This window comes from Phoenix dactylifera, chromosome 14, assembly GCF_009389715.1.
Source record: "Phoenix dactylifera cultivar Barhee BC4 chromosome 14, palm_55x_up_171113_PBpolish2nd_filt_p, whole genome shotgun sequence".
NCBI classification, from domain to species: domain Eukaryota; kingdom Viridiplantae; phylum Streptophyta; class Magnoliopsida; order Arecales; family Arecaceae; genus Phoenix; species Phoenix dactylifera.
Window position 1 is genome coordinate 19,864,878 of NC_052405.1, and position 12,920 is coordinate 19,877,797.

General features: G+C 41.8%; 1 non-coding gene across 1 annotated transcript; it reads left to right on the top strand.

Moving 5' to 3' along the window:
- Positions 1–8,029: 8,029 nt before the first annotated feature.
- Positions 8,030–8,138, top strand: LOC120113217. Its single transcript, XR_005515018.1, has one exon. It is a non-coding gene; the product is annotated as a small nucleolar RNA R71 (small nucleolar RNA).
- The last annotated feature ends 4,782 nt before the right edge of the window (positions 8,139–12,920 follow it).

A 12,920-nucleotide genomic window follows, 5' to 3' on the forward strand; every position in this document is an offset into this window, starting at 1 on the left:
ATGCACGGACTTCAGTGGATGAGCCGACTCCAAAATTGACAAGTCAGCTCCAGAAGTTGACGAGTCGACTCCAGGTCAAGACGAGTCGACTCCCAGTCGTGAAGGCAACTTTAATTCAAATTTGGAACAGTTGCCGAGTCGACTCCGGAAAAGCTTGAGTCGACTCCCGCTACAGCCGAGTCGACTCCTGATCGCGTGAGTCGACTCCAACCCACCAACGGTCATATTGTCAGGCTGCGCAGAGTGTTCAGAACGGGCAGAAAAAGCACTCTAACGGCTAGTTTCCGTGGGGGTTGGCTTAAATAGCCACAGAGGACTGTAGCAAGGCAGAGAACAACCATTCCACTCCAACTAATCAAGCATTCAAGCTCTGCAAGGTGCTCATCAACGAAAAAGGGAAGATCTGCATTTACTGCTCCACCTACATCTTTCCAGCAATTAAAGCCTTCTCCTCCAGCATTCAAGTCGACTACACATTCAAGAGGAGACCGGAGTTCAAGAAGCCTTACCTCTTCTTCAGCTTAAAAGCGTTTGAGGGCTTCTAAACTCCTCTTTGATTATATTGTTTTATATCTGCTTTTGAGAAGCTTATTTTCTGTTTTCTCTCTACTACTTGTATTTACTTGGTTCAATCGGAGGATTGAATCAAGGGGATTAAGGTTGGTTGGTGAGCCAAGTTAAAACCAACGTGTGTAAGGGTTTGATTGTGAGCCCGGGAAAACAATCAGGGTTGGTTCTAGTTGGTGAGCCTGGAAAAACCGACCGAGTTCGTTGTGAGCTCGTAAAACAACAAGTTTGGTTGTGAGCTTGCAAAACAACCGACTGTAATCCAAGGGGGTTATAGTGAATTCCCAAGTGAGACTTGGGGAGTGGACGTAGGAGCAAGGGTTAGCTCCGAACCACTATAAAACTTGGTGTTTGTGTTGGATTGTCTCTTCTTCTTCCCCTCACATCACTCACAGCACTTAGCATAAATTAAATAACTTGCAAAAGTTTTTAATTAATCAACCACATCGTTTTAAATATCTAAATTAATTTAAAAACCCAATTCACCCCCCCCTCTTGGGTTGTCTATCTGGGCAACACTCCAGAACAGTCCGAGTCGACTCCAAGACTGGACGAGCCAAAAGACAGAAGATCGAGAGTTCGGGCTCTGAGCGCCGAGTCGACTCCCAGGATTGTCGAGTCGACTCGAGTGGGCCAGGTTGAAAATTGGCTCCGTGGACTTCATGGGATGAGCCGACTCCGAAAATGCCAAGTCAGCTCCAGAAGTTGGCGAGTCGACTCCGGGTCAAGTCGAGTCGACTCCCAGTCGAAGAGGCCACTTTAATTCAAATCCAGAACAGTTGCCGAGTCGACTCCAGAAAAGCATGAGTCAACTCCCGCTACAGCCGAGTCGACTCCTGATCGCGTGAGTCGACTCCGACCCCCAACGGACATATTGTCAGGTTGTGCAGAGTGTGCAGAACGGGCAGAAAAAGGTGTCTAACGGCTAGTTTCCGTGGGGGATAGCTTAAATAGCCACAGAGGACTGTAGCAAGGCAGAGAAGCACCATTCCATTCAGAGAAATCAAGCATTCATTCTCTGCATACTTGTCTTCAACGAAAAGAAGGAAGAGCGCCATTAACTCCATCCAACTTTCTCTTCCCAACATTTTAAAGAAGCCTCCTCCTGCATTCAAGTCGACAAGACATTCCAGAGGAGACTCAAAGTTCAAGAAGCCCTACTCTACTCCAACTCAAAAGTGTTTGAGGGCTCTTAACTTCTCTCTAGTTTATATTGTAGCAAATCTGCTTTTTAAGAAGCTCAGTTTTTCTGTTTGTTTCTTATTCTTTCCATATTATCTTTGCTTGGTTCAATCGGGGGATTGAATCAAGGGTGTAGATGTTGGTTGGTGAGCCGAGTGTAAAACCAACGTGTAAGGGTTCGATTGTGATCCCGGAAAAACAATCGGGGTGGTTCTAGTTGGTGAGCCAGGGAAAACCGACCGAGTTCGTTGTGAGCTCGTAAAACAACAAGTTTGGTTGTGAGCTTGTAAAACAACCGGCTGTAATCCGAGGGGTTATAGTGAATTCCCAAGTGAGACTTGGGGAGTGGATGTAGGAGCAAGGGTTAGCTCCGAACCACTATAAAAGCCTTGTGTTTGTGATTGTGTGTCTCTTTCTTTTACTCTCATTTCATTCACAGCACATAGCAATTAATTAATCATCTTGGTAAAGCATTAATTAGTCATCCACAACGTTTTAATTGCAAAATTATTTTAAAACCCAATTCACCCCCCCTCTTGGGTTGTCTATCTGGGCAACAATGGTTCGCATAAAAAGAAGGAGCTATCAATCCCAACTAAATATCCAAAGTACACAAAGGACCAATACAATGGAGTCAAACCAGCCATTACCACATGTCACTGGGTTCAGCCCGACCAACCCTATTCATGCTTTTTTTTTTTTTTTTTTGAAACCAATGGTGATTACAATAGTCCAACCCCCTTAGGCTCTAGCAAGGTCCATGTAGCGAGTTTTCGGCCAATGACTCCTGATCCAGTTGGCTCAAGGCATTAGGTGAAACACCCCTCGGGCTTAATTACTCGAACCAGACTACGCCACGAGGTTAGACTTGTCATCTCCTCATTTATTTATTTATTTATTTTAAAATTTTTTTTCAAGATAGAGAAGGTAAACTGAACCATATAATGTGACTGCAACGTGACTATAGATCAACCAAAGTCGGAACATAAGGCACTTAGATGATCTAGCCGGGGTATTCAATCTCTATCTTTATGTGAAAACCAAATCAAGAACCTTATAGTACGGACAAGGATACTCGTACTTCTTTTACAGATATGGCTTAATAAAAATGCATTAAACAAATGTGAACTCCTGAGGCCTTCCTATAATCATTAAATACATGTGCGGGGATCTAATAATAGGTCTCTGATCAGTCATAGTACGCATGTATTCCTTGCCTTAATAGTTGCACAAACTCAATATGAAAATACATGTGCATTTGCTTAGAAAAGAATGCAATTTTTTTTTTCTTCCCTCCCCCCAACTTAAATATTGCGTTGTCCTCAATGTAATAGATACAAGAAAGCTATAATAAAAGACAGTAGAGAAAATAATATTGAAGAGAAGAAGAATACCTTGAGCTGTTGATATCCAGAAAATAAAACCTACAAAACTAGAAAAATAATCCTAACTAATATACACATACCTTTGCCTTCATGCTCAGTCATAAGAAGGCTCCTCCAAGGAAAAGGAGTCCTCTTCATCTGCAAAATTCTCAAGAAAAGGTTTTAACCTATGTCCATTTACCTTAAAAATTCTACCATCCCGTGGATTCTCAATCTCAACCGCCCCATGTGGAAAAACGGTTTTTATAATGTAAGGACCTGTCCATCTCGATCGCAACTTACCAGGAAACAGATGTAAGCGGGAATCATATAAAAGAACTTTTTGCAAAGGTTCAAAAGATTTTTTTAAAATTGATTTATCATGTAAGATCTTCATTCGTTCTTTGCAAATTTTAGCATTGTCATAAGCATCTCTGCGAATCTCATTAAGCTCGTTTAATTGCAATTTTCTAGCTAGACCGGCATCTTGTAAATCAAAATTCAATTTTCTAATTGCCCAATACGATTTATGTTCTATTTCTACAGGCAGATGACACGCTTTTCCATAGACTAGCCGGTAGGGAGACATGCCAAGAATGGTTTTGTATGCAGTACGATAGGCCCATAATGCATCTGATAGTTTCAAGGACCAATCTTTTCGTGATGGGTTCACCGTTTTCTCTAAAATACGCTTGATCTCTCTATTGGCTAATTCTACTTGGCCACTAGTTTGCGGATGATATGGGGTAGCAACTTTGTGGGTGACACCATACTTTTTTAATAATATCTCAAAAGGCTTATTACAAAAGTGTTTTCCACCATCACTAATTATGACCTTAGGCATCCCAAATCGTGAAAAAATATTTTCTTTTAAAAACTTCAGGACGGGTTTGTGATCATTGGTCTTACAAGCAACAGCTTCTACCCATTTGGACACATATTCGACACCGACTAAAATGTACTCATATCCAAAAGATGGTGGAAATGGGCCCATAAAATCGATGCCCCAACAATCGAAAATTTCGACAATAGTAATGGGTTGAAGAGGCATCATTTGCCTACGAGTTAGACTTCCAATACGTTGACATGGATCACATGTCCTGCAGAACTCGTGGGCATCTTTGAACATAGTGGGCCAATAGAAACCACATTGCAAAACTTTTGCAACAGTTTTCTTAGAGGCAAAGTGTCCACCGCAAGCATCAGTGTGGCAGAAAGTAAGTACGCTTTGTATATCATGATCCGGTATGCATCGTCTAAAGATTTGATCATTGCAATATTTAAACAAATAGGGTTCGTCATAGTAATAATTCTTTACTTCGCGCAAGAAAATTTTTCTATCTGTCGACCCCCAATGCTCCGGCATCCGGCTTGTAACAAGAAAATTTACAATATCTACATACCATGGTATACTAGAAAGTGCAAACAACTGCTCTTCAGGGAATGAGTCCTTGATGGAAAACTGTGGCACTGAATCATGAAAAACTAATCGTGATAAATGGTCAGCAACCACATTCTCTACTCCTTTTTTATCTTTGATAGTGATGTCAAATTCTTGGAGTAGAAGTATCCATCGTATTAAGCGTGGTTTGGCATCTTTCTTATCCAACAAATATTTTAGTGCCGCATGGTCCGTGAAGATAACAATAGGAGCACCAAGGATATAAGAGCGAAATTTATCTAAGGCAAATACTACTGCAAGCAATTCCTTCTCGGTGGTAGTGTAATTCATTTGAGCATCATTTAAGGTCTTGCTTGCATAGTAAATGACATATGGCTTATTATCCTTGCGTTGTCCTAGGACAGCTCCTATCGCATAGTCGCTAGCGTCGCACATAATCTCAAAAGGTAATGACCAATCAGGTGGTCGCACGATGGGTGCAGTGCTAAGCATAGACTTCAACTTTTCGAATGCCTCTTGACAGGTTTCAGTCCAATTGAACGGTGTATCAAGGGATAGGAGGTTACATAATGGTCGAGCTATGACACTAAAGTCCTTGATGAACCTCCTATAAAATCCGGCGTGACCCAAAAATGATCTAACATCTCTAACCGTCTTGGGTGCAGGTAGCTTAGCAATTAAATCAGTCTTAGCTCTATCTACTTCCATGCCCTTCGATGAAACAATATGTCCTAAGACAATTCCCTTTTGCACCATGAAGTGGCATTTCTCCCAATTCAGTATCAAGTTCTTTTTCATACATCGAGCTAAGACAGCTTGTAAATGTGACAGGCAATCATCAAATGTGTCGCCAAAAATGGAGAAGTCGTCCATGAACACTTCCAAAAATTTCTCGTTCATGTCTTCAAAGATGCTGAGCATGCATCTTTGGAATGTTGCAGGTGCATTACCCAACCCGAATGGCATTCGTCGGAAAGCAAATGTGCCAAAAGGACAAGTGAAGGTAGTCTTCTCTTGATCTTCCGGTAAAATTTCAATTTGATAATATCCCGAATAGCCATCGAGAAAACAATAGAAATCATGCCCTGCAACCCTCTCCAATACTTGGTCTAGGAAGGGTAGAGAAAAGTGATCCTTTCGTGTGACCAAATTCAGCTTTCGGTAGTCAACACACATGCGCCAACTCGTCGGGACACGAGTTGGAACTAGTTCACCTTGTTCATTTTCTACTACCGTCAAACCCGATTTCTTAGGAACGACTTGAGTAGGGCTTACCCACTTGCTGTCGGAAATTGGGTAAATAATACCCACGTCAAGCAACTTGAGGACTTCTGCCTTAACCACATCTCTCATCGTAGGATTCAACCTTCGTTGCATTTGCCTTGTGGTTTTGGCATTGTCCTCCAAATATATTCGATGTGTGCAAACTAAGGGGCTAATCCCCTTCAAGTCGGCAATAGACCACCCTAAAGCTCCTTTATGATTCTTTAGAACACCAAGTAATTTTCTTTCTTGGTCATGATTAAGATCAGACGAGATAATTATAGGGTAAGTGTCCTCGGGTCCAAGAAAGGCATACTTGAGTTCCTTCGGTAAAGGTTTTAACTCGAGCTTAGGCACTTGCTCATGGGATGGTACTATCTTTGCTTCTCGAGGTGGCAACTGCTCAAATTTTTCTACTTTTGGTCTCCACCCATTGATCATCATGGCGTTCGAAAAATTCATACTAGGTTTGACCAACAAATCATCTTCATTGGTGCCATTAGAACACCAATCAATTAAACTATCGCCGGATGGATCGTTAAATGCTTCAGCTAATAAATATTCCTCCGCGATAGTTTCAACCCAATCAACCTCCTTACTCTCTTCGGGATCATTAGGTTGTTTGCACACATTAAAAATGTTCAGTTCTAAGGTCATGTTACCAAAAGAAAGCTTCATGACGCCATTCCTACAATTAATCAATGCATTAGAAGTTGCAAGGAATGGACGTCCTAAAATGACCGGAATCTGAGACTGTGAGTTCGAAGCCGGATGTGTGTCCAATACGATAAAATCGACAGGAAAATAGAACTTATCTACTTGAACCAATACATCCTCGATAATTCCCCTCGGAATTTTAACTGACCTGTCAGCTAATTGCAAAGTGACGGAGGTTGGCTTCAACTCACCTAAACCAAGTTGCTCATATACAGAATATGGCAACAGATTCACACTTGCCCCTAAATCTAACAATGCTCGCTCTATCCTAAAGTTGCCTATGATGCATGAGATGGTTGGGCAACCTGGATCCTTAAATTTAGGGAGAATATTGTGCTGCAAAATAGCACTCACATTTTCAGTTAAAAATGCCTTCTTCTTAACATTTAATCGGCGTTTGACAGTACACAAGTCCTTCAAAAATTTGGCATATGAGGGTACTTGTTTGATTGCATCAAGAAGAGGTATGTTGATCTTTACTTGTTTAAAAAGCTCAAGAATTTCAGAATTAGGTTCGAGATTTTGCAACGGCTTTAACCGTTGTGGAAAAGGTGGAGGAAAAGGACATTCAACTTTCTTGGTAGAAGTTGGGACCTCAACTTCTTCTTTGTCCCTTTCATCGACTTTGGGAGCATCAGAATTAGAAGTGACCTGCGGTCTCAATGGGACGGTCTGATCAATGACTTTCCCATTACGCAAAGTCATGATGCTCTTTGCATGCTCTGTATGCGAATTAGAAGGAGCCGTATTATTACTACCGTGCACTTGTGGGTTAGGTTGGGGTTGAGCTGGAAGCTTACCCTTCTCTTGGGTACTTAGGACGGTGGTCAACATTGACAATTGGTTCCTTATATCTTCAAAGTTTCGAGTATTTTGAGCATTGATATTCACTTGACCTTGTAGAAAAGTTTGTATGGATTGCAAAGTATCCTCGATATTTGGCTTTTGAGAGGGTGGTGATGCAAAAGTAGGATGTGCAGGTGGAGGAGCTGAATGGTGTGACTGTTGAGGATGATCATTTCTCCACCTAAAATTTGGATGATTCTTCCAACCAGGGTTATAGGTATTCGAGTATGGATCGTTATAAGGCTTTTGGTAGGAGTTCATAGCATTTGCTTGATCGTGCAAGACTTCTTTGAATGCCGGTATGGTGGGACAATCTGTAGTAGTATGATCCGACATATCGCAGATACCACAACACTCGTTTCTAAGCTCTATAGTCTTGACAGGCTCGACCTTCCTAAGCTCAATTTCTTCTACCTTCCTAGTGAGGGCTGCCATTTTAGCATGAAGATCATCCTCAGTTCTGAGGTTGTAAAAGCCTCCCTGTACAGAGCTAGTAGGCTTAGGTAAAGACTTGGTGTTTCTATCCCCGTTATCCCAAAGTTGGGCAGTCTCAGTAAGGGAATCCAAATATTCCCATGCCTCATCAGGTTGTTTTTCTAAGAATCTACCATTGCACATGGTCTCTACAAACTGTTTCAACTGTGGAGATAAACCTTCATAAAAGAAGCTAATGGTTCTCCAAGTTTCGAATCCGTGATGAGGGCATGAGAGAAGAAGGTCTTTAAATCTTTTCCAATATTCATAAAATGTTTCATTATCTTTTTGTTGGAAATTGCTAATATGTCTTTTTAAAAAGTTGGTCCTTTGTGTGGGAAAGAACTTCTTTAAAAATTCTCTCTGCATATCTTGCCAAGTTCTTATTGATCTAGGTCGCAAGGAGTTTAGCCATGTTTTGGCCTTATCCTTTAGAGAGAAAGGGAACAATGTCAACTTGAGGACATCCTCGGTGACGTTTGGCACTCTAAATGTAATGCTCAATTCTTCAAAATCCTTTAAATGAAGATACGGACTCTCAGACTCTAAGCCGTGGAACTTGGGCCGCAATTGAATTACCCCGGGTTTGATGTCAAAATGTCCTACATTATCGGAAAAAATTATGCATGAAGGCTGACTAGTCCTAGCCGGTTGTAGGTATTGTCTTAGGGTCATAATATGGGGTTCACGTTCTCGATTGTGGTGACTCCCCGCATCTTCATTTAAATCAGCCATCTCACAAGGTGTGAGATATTGAGAAGAAATTTCAGGGGTATGTCCTAAGGGATGATCTAAAGTTGTACGACTTAATCGACCGGTGTCGTCCCTATTCCACTTTAGCATGCAAAATATTTTCCTCTCTGTTTTTTTAAATAAATATAAGTACCAACTAAAGATACCCTAAAACGAAAATCTATTTACAATTAAACATGCAACAAAACATTACACCTCAATTTCTAATGTTTTTCTTAAATTTCTAGACAGCTCCTAACTGGTTTGAAGAGGGCACCTAAGCCTCCAATCCGGTCTAATGAACCGAGTTGACCAGGTAAGCTCTCAGGTAAGTGGAGGGGTCACGATGCGTTCGCAAAGGTCCCACTTAAAACCCACTTACCTCGAACAGATGAACTGTCTCCCTTATAGGGACAAAGCTTGCCTAGACATCAACTAAGCCACAGAGCGAAATTGGTGCAACTTTCGGTGGTCTTCGTCCTATTGAGCTCGAATGTCCTTAGGGGCCAACGTCTAGTTGATTTTAGTTAAGCTTAGGATATTTATGCACTGGGGTGATTTTTGGGCTAAGGACGAGTGATGAAATCCCGACCTTATCTTTTTAAATGGGTTCAGCCCTTAAAATATTTTATGCTGATGCCTTATACTATATGCAACAATCAAGAGATTTTTTTTTAATATTTTATGACATGACATTAAATTTCATTGAATAGGTGATCAAGCAAATTATTTATTTATTTTTTTTTTAAATTTTATGAGTTGAAGTCTGAATTTGAAATTTAAAATTTGAAATTTTAGGTTTTCCCTCTCTTTTTTTTTTCAATTTTCAATTAGCAACAAGGGTTAATAAGATATGATAACAATAAATTTCTTATTCTAAAAATTAAATGCAGAAAATTCAAAGTAGAAAGCAGCAAAGTTTCGTATTAATATGATGGTATTAAAAATGTCAGAATGTCAATCAGACCGTTCAAATTATCGAACGATGTGTCTTGCACTATCTGACCAAATTTGAGTCAAATCAGACGGCTAATTTCTATGATATCAGAGTTTGATGCAGACTGTGCAGGGAATTAAAAATAGTAGTAAAGATTTATTTTTTTTTTTGAAAAGAAAAATACTAACTATTAAGGTAAAAATTAAATCTAAAATTATACTAATAACTCAGCCGTTCCCCGGCAACGGCGCCAAAAACTTGGTGCAAAAATAAAACTGTTCTCCCAAGTGCAGGAGAATCGCACAAGTAGTATAACTCGGAAGTCCGAGGTCGATTCCTCAGGAAACGATCTATGGATTATTAGCTTAATTTCAGATTAATTGATTCAATAAACTTATGGATTAAGATGATGTTTTGCAAATAGAAAATAAAACAGTCAATAGAGAATCGAAGTTAGGATAGATTAAGATGGTGTTGGGATCCAGAATCTCCTTCGATAATATCAAATTCATGCAATAAATTCTATGATTCTTTTGTTTTCTTTAAGAATTATAAGCAGATAAAATTTAATTATGGAGTATGTTCTTGATAACATAAATTCTTTTTTTTAAGCATTCAACGTGCCTTATAACGTCAACGATGAATCAAATAATCGAGGAAGACATGTATCAATAAGCATAAATTATAAAAGAATTTTCAACATATAAGAATCATGACATAATCAAAAGATAGATTATTTAAAGCAAAGGATTAGAATTTACATCATGAACTTGATACACCAAATGATCTCCCTTCACCCATCACCAAGAACTTTAGCTCATCATCTTCCTCTCTCTTTCTCACTCTTTTTTTTTTTTTTAATAACAGAAACAGGGCATCCCCTGTTTCTCTCTACTTCTTTTTTTTTCTTTTTCTTTCCACTCCAGCCGCCCGGCTCCTCTCTTCTTCTCTTTTAGAATCCCCCGATCCTCCCCCCTCAGCCGAGAAGACCTTCTTCATATAGATCCCCAGAACCCATAAACCAGCGATGATCCCCTGATCACGCATGGAGAGGAGCTGCTAACAGACGCCAAAGATCGTGCGTGGGATGCTGAGGACGCGGAGCGGACGTGGAGGGGTGATTTGCGGACGGCTGGGCTGATCACGGGTGCGGACAATGCGTAGATGGGTGCAGAAGATGCTCGCGGACGTTGATTGCTTCACGGGATGCTGGGACTTCGAAAGATTGCTCGCGGACGTTGATTGCGGAAGCTCTGAAACGGGGAAGAGGCAGACGCAGAAACGGATGATTTGCAAGGAATTTGATGCGGGAGAATCACCATGGATGGCTGGATGCGGATCCGGAAGCACGGGAGCCGATCGCGGTTGAGGACGACGCGCGGATGCTGCTGGAAGGCGGACGGACGCAGGCGGAGGAGGTGGGCGGATGGCTAGGCGGTGATCACGGATGAGACGGGCGAACGAGTGCTGGGATGAGCGGACGAATGAGTGCTGGGATGAGCGGACGAACGGGATCGTCCTGGCGAAGATGGAAAGATTCCGCATGGACGCTGTGGAGCGGGAAGCTTGGATGCGGGTGCTCCACGGACGCTTGGGAGGTGATTGCGGTCAAGACGGGAAGGGAGCTGATCACTGGTGCGGATGGAATCAGGATGCTAGGCTTGGGTGCGGGAAATCAGATCTCAGATCCTGGCTCACGGACGGCTGGAAGCTTGAGTTGCATTGCGGAATTTGGGAAGTCGCTTGGGTGCGCGGAAGAAGAGTCATAGACTCTGTTCTGCAGTTGGGAGGATGCATCCTTTTTAGATGAATTTATATAAAATAATGTTAAAAATTATAATAAGTGCTAAGGATAAAATATTAATCATGCAAATGTTAACATCTATTATTTATCATTATTTTGCTAGCATTAGGCTAAGTTAATTGGTACTTAGATCGCACTTTTGTGCTCTCATCACAGATATTCAGCGATATAAATAAGAGAGAAGTTAAGAGCCCTCAAACAAATTTATGAAGATGTAGAGGAGGGCTTCTCGAACTCGGGGTCTCCTCTTGAGTGTCTCGAAGACTTGATGACTGAAGGAGACTTCTTTAATGCTGGGAAGAGTTGGTTGGATGGAGTTTAATGCCCCTCTTCCTTCTTTTCCTTTGAAATCCTTTGGTAGGTGAAGATTCTTTGTTTTCTTTGAATGGAATGTCACTTCTCTACCTTGCTACAGTTCTCTGTGGCTATTTAAGCCATTCCCCATGGAAACTAGCCGTTAGACACAATCTCCTAGCCGTTCTGCACATTCTGCACATCCTGACAATGTTTCCGTTGGGATCGGAGTCGACTCGCGCGATCTGGAGTAGACTTGGCTGCTGCAAGAGTCGACTCGTGCTTTTCTGGAGACGGCTCGACAACTGTTCCGGATTTGAATTAAAGTGCTGTCTCGACTGGGAGTCGACTCGACTTAACCCGGAGTCGACTCCCCAAAGTCTGGAGCTGACCTGGCACTTTTGGAGACGACTCGACGTTAGGAAACCAGGGATGCATTTTTCAAGTTTGCTCACTCGAGTCGACTCGGAAATTCTGGGAGTCGACTCGGCGCTCAGAGTCCGAACTTCCGATCTTCTGTCTTTTGACTCGTGCCGTCCTGGAGTCGACTCGAACTGTTTCGGAGTCGACTCGGCTCTCAGTATCTGAAGAACAGTCTTCTGTCTTTTTGGGGTAGCGCTGTCTTGGAGTCGACTCGCCTCTCAGAGACGAAAATACTGTCTTCTGTCTTTTTGGGGTCGCGCTGTCTTGGAGTCGACTCGGACTTTGCGGGAGTCGACTCGGCTCTCAGTGTCCGAAAGTTGCTCTCTGACTTTTGCCTTATATCACACTGGGAGTCGACTCTCGCTTCCTTTGGAGTCGACCTGCCAACCATCGGAGTCGACTCGAGTTCCTCAGGAGTCGACTCGGCTCTTAGGGTCCAAAATAACTTCTCTGTCTTTCTGTCTGTAACTCCCTAGAGTCGACTCGGCAGTATCGGAGTCGACTCGTTGACAGGTTTTGAGTTGGATCTTTCTGTCTGTCTGTCTGTTCTCAGTCGGAGTCGACTCGTAATGTACAGGAGTCGACTCGAGCCTGTGCCAGTGCTTCTAATACGCTTGGAGTCGACTCGTAATCTCCCGGAGTCGACTCGAGTCTCAGACTTTGGTTCAAATTGAGTTCTTTACTTATCCAAAATGTATTGAACCAAATCTAGAGACACTTAACCATAAATTTACAAGTATTTGACTGAAACACTAGATTGAATTCATTAGTACAACATAAGATATACTCAAATGCTTTGAGCTCATCAAAATCAAATAGGATTATAATCAATCACTCCACATCCTCCAAAGACCAAGAACAAATCTTAAGAATGTTCTTCACAGCTATCTAATGCTCTTCGTCTGGATTCGACTG